The sequence below is a fragment of the Astatotilapia calliptera genome, chromosome 4 (genome assembly GCF_964374335.1).
Source record: "Astatotilapia calliptera chromosome 4, fAstCal68.1, whole genome shotgun sequence".
NCBI lineage: Eukaryota > Metazoa > Chordata > Actinopteri > Cichliformes > Cichlidae > Astatotilapia > Astatotilapia calliptera.
Window position 1 is genome coordinate 31,444,464 of NC_137425.1, and position 3,651 is coordinate 31,448,114.

General features: G+C 40.6%; 1 long non-coding RNA gene across 1 annotated transcript; it reads left to right on the forward strand.

Annotated features, from left to right (window-relative positions):
- Window positions 1–832: 832 nt before the first annotated feature.
- LOC113021396 (uncharacterized) lies at window positions 833–2,349 on the forward strand. The gene is made up of 3 exons (XR_013908660.1): window positions 833–1,377; window positions 1,475–1,991; window positions 2,105–2,349. It is a non-coding gene; the product is annotated as an uncharacterized LOC113021396 (long non-coding RNA).
- The last annotated feature ends 1,302 nt before the right edge of the window (window positions 2,350–3,651 follow it).

The following is a 3,651-nucleotide window of genomic DNA, read 5'->3' on the forward strand; positions in this document are numbered from 1 at the left end:
GATCAGCACCATGATGCAAACTTGTAGCCATAGTATATACAGTACCCTGGAGAAGGTAAGAATGTCACACACGTGTGTGTGTGCATGTGTATAGATATTTTAAAACGATTACTCATCATATAACATTGTCCAGACATATCCGGTAAGGGAGGAGGAGGAAACAGTGATTCTAGAATAAAATCAATAATGAACACAACTGCCATGTTTTGGTTCTATATAACATTTCCTGTCATTACTTTATTATGGATTGGGTGCAAGAGTTGTTAAGTGTGGATAATTAAATAATAGATTAATGCAATATCAAACTGTGCCTTTTTCTTAGTTGGACAGCAAGTCCAACAAGTGTTTCGGATAAAATGTGGGAGCCCGAAATTGTGTCTACTTTCATCTTACAATCCGGCAACAAATAAATTGCACTGCAAACAAAGTCTATCAACAAAGAAAACATTTTCGTTTCATACTTTTCCGTTATATTCCCTTACAAAGCTAGCTTTAACGCTTCGAGGGTTCCTTTGTTCTTGCCGTCGCCTCGGCGCTTGACCCAGACTTTCGCTCTGTAGTTGCTTTTTAGCATAGTACTACAAAAAATTGTAAATCTGTGATATATGATTGATAAACGTAAAGGTAACTGTATAAATGTGTTCAATGACTTTGTTACTTTTAATGATTGGTGAGCACCCGCTTCGATTCGCACTCAATTCAAACTTTACGTTGCACGCTCACCTAACTTTACGCTGCACGCTCACCTAACTTTACGCTGCACGCTCACCTAACTTTACGCTGCACGCTCACCTAACTTGCGTTTGCACCTTTTGTCCACACGTAAACTGCGTTTAGCATTTACTTGTGGACGAGGAAGACGGAGAAAACGCAGCGTCAAAGGTGTGCGCCTATTTTGACGCCACACTGTGCGCCATGTTTTTGTCTCGGTGCCATGAATTCCTACAATGGCAGACTTAGACAAAATACTGTTAATTTTATTATCTTCAGTGTTTAAATGCTTACATATACGGGTTTGCTTGTAATTGTTGCCTATATACATTTTAAGCTATTATTTATTATTTAGTTCAATCAATAGATCAAGTTTTGTAGTGACTATGAAATATATTGTAATTATCTGTTTCCTGTTTATCCTAGACAGGGCAAAAAAGGACTCCAAATTAAAAAAAAAGATAAAAATGAAAGACTGGTGCATTGTGCAGTTTAGCACTGGTGGTACAGAAATAGTCCCTAGATCATGGATAAATGGGGAGAAATTGTCATGGCCTCCATATCCTCCGTGAGACACATTCAGGATCCACGACACAGTAAAGAGGAGAGTTCATCCTGGTGCAACATGGCTCACCTATGCACCAGTCCGACTTCTAATAAGCCATGGTGGGTATCATCTGGATTGGTGTTGTATAAATGTAACAATAACAAGTTTTTCGTGTCCTAATTTATGTCTGGCCATACATTGTGTTTGTACTTCCAGACACATTTCACGAAGCAGAACGCAGTCTTCAGAAATATCTAAGTGAACATTGTGATACGTCTGACCTTCAGTCCGAAGCTGAAACTCAGACCAGTCATAAAAGAAAGCACAAGTAAAACTTTTTTTTATTTCACAAACATATCTTTGATTGCTAAGAATTTATGATCTTGTCTTTTATACATATCTGTGGTGCTTGCATACTGCAATATCACCACATAATATAGTCCAAAAAGTGGAAGCTTGTAAACTTTTTATAAATGCAAAGCCGTGTACACTTGTGCACTTCAAAAATTCCTTGTATACTGTACCTTCTTGCACATCTCCGTTTCCTGTGTGTGTTGTTATAAATCAAACTGTAACTTCAGGAAAAAATATTCCAAAAGCACATTTGTAATTACTTATGACCGTTTTCAACTTTTTTTCTTTAGACCAAATCCCCTGTACACATATAGTGACTCAGAGGATGAGCAGCCCACCAAAAAATGGTTTCCCCAGGCCCCTCGAGTGAAAATACCAGGTAATAAAATACTGTCTAGTGTCTTTGTACATATCTGTGTGTGACACAAGGAAACGTTTGACAAGTTGTCTGTATTCTTAAATACTTAAAAAAAATTTATCTTTTTCTGTCAGACCTGACGAGAGCTGTTAACGAACTCCGTGAGGAGGTCAGAGCCATCCGCAATGAATCGGTAGATGCTGGGGTACTGCCTCTGGATTTGCCCTTGCACAACATTGAGGAGCTAAACAATGCAGAGCCAGCTCTTCAATCACAAGAGGCAAATAAGGCAATGGTAAGTATATAAAGGTTATGTACACTTTGTAACTATAAATTGTAATAGCTGTCAGATGTGATTTAAATACATAACAACGGCCTGTTGATTAACCTGGAGGGTCTTAGGGTCGATTTGTGGCTTTTTCAAATTTTGATTACATGCCATTTGCACAGTGTTGAATGGACTATAGCCAAATTCTCCAAAAAAAAGTTTGATATGATTTTATTTCAAAATTCAAGTCTGACTTCCTTCAATTAGCTTCAGTGGCTAAGCTACAAATAAACTTACACTATTGGGCTTAGTGGTCGATTTGTGCCCCATTGAAACCCATTATAAACGCTATTTTTCACTGCAAATTCATTTACGGTCAAAGGGATCGTCGATGTTTAAGTTTCATTTTGCAGTAGGGGCCTTAGAGTTGTAATCTTTTTATTTGTCCACCAGGTGGCGCCCTTGCTTCACATTTGACCCCTGCTGGAAAATCCCATATTTACAGCAGTGTTTTTCAGCTCAAATGATGAGTGTGGGTCACTATCAATGTGTGTGTCTAAAAAAAAAAAAAAAAGGAGTGTGTGTCTAACTCCTTTTTTTGTCTGATTTCAAACGTTTTTTCTCCTTTGAGGTCCACACTGCAATACAAACAACAAATGTAAACCTAAGAACTAAAGACTTTGTTTTGTCTGCAAGCGCAGGTTGTTTACGCAGCTGCACTAAAGCCGTGGTTATAAATATGAGCTTTAGAGGCAGGAGTAGTCTTTTCCAAAATGGCAAGACATTACAACACGGAAGAAGCGCTGAGAATGATCATGGATCCCGAGGACAGCTCCTCCTCCTCTGCAGAGGACTCTGGGGATGACGAGGAAATTTCAACGGGGGAGGAAACGGAGGAGCTGGAGTCCTGTTCCGACTCAAGCGGAGCCCAATCTTCTGAAATTGAGAGCGGAGACACGGAGGAAGCACCAGCGGGGTGGATTAGTAAAAATGGATTAATGTGGAATCCAACAAACGCCGAGACGCTGCATCATGTTCCAGCCGCTACTGGGTACACCGGACCTACGCATTACGCCGCCGCTCGGATCTGTGACCCGGTATCCAGCTTTTTAATCTTTGTCACTGATGAAATCATGCTGAACATTGTGTCCATGACGAATCTCCAGGGGAGGCGTACGATCGAAAATTGGAAAGACGTGGACAGCGACGAGCTGCGGGCTTACGTGGGGCTACTGATCCTGGCAGGAGTTTACCGGTCCAAGCACGAGTCCACGCTCAGTCTGTGGAATGAGAAAACTGGCCGCATTGTATTTCGGGCTACCATGTCAGAAAAAAGATTTCACCACATTGGCAGGGCCCTTCGTTTCGATGACAAACTTTCAAGACCGAGACGCAATTCTGGCAAACTGGCTC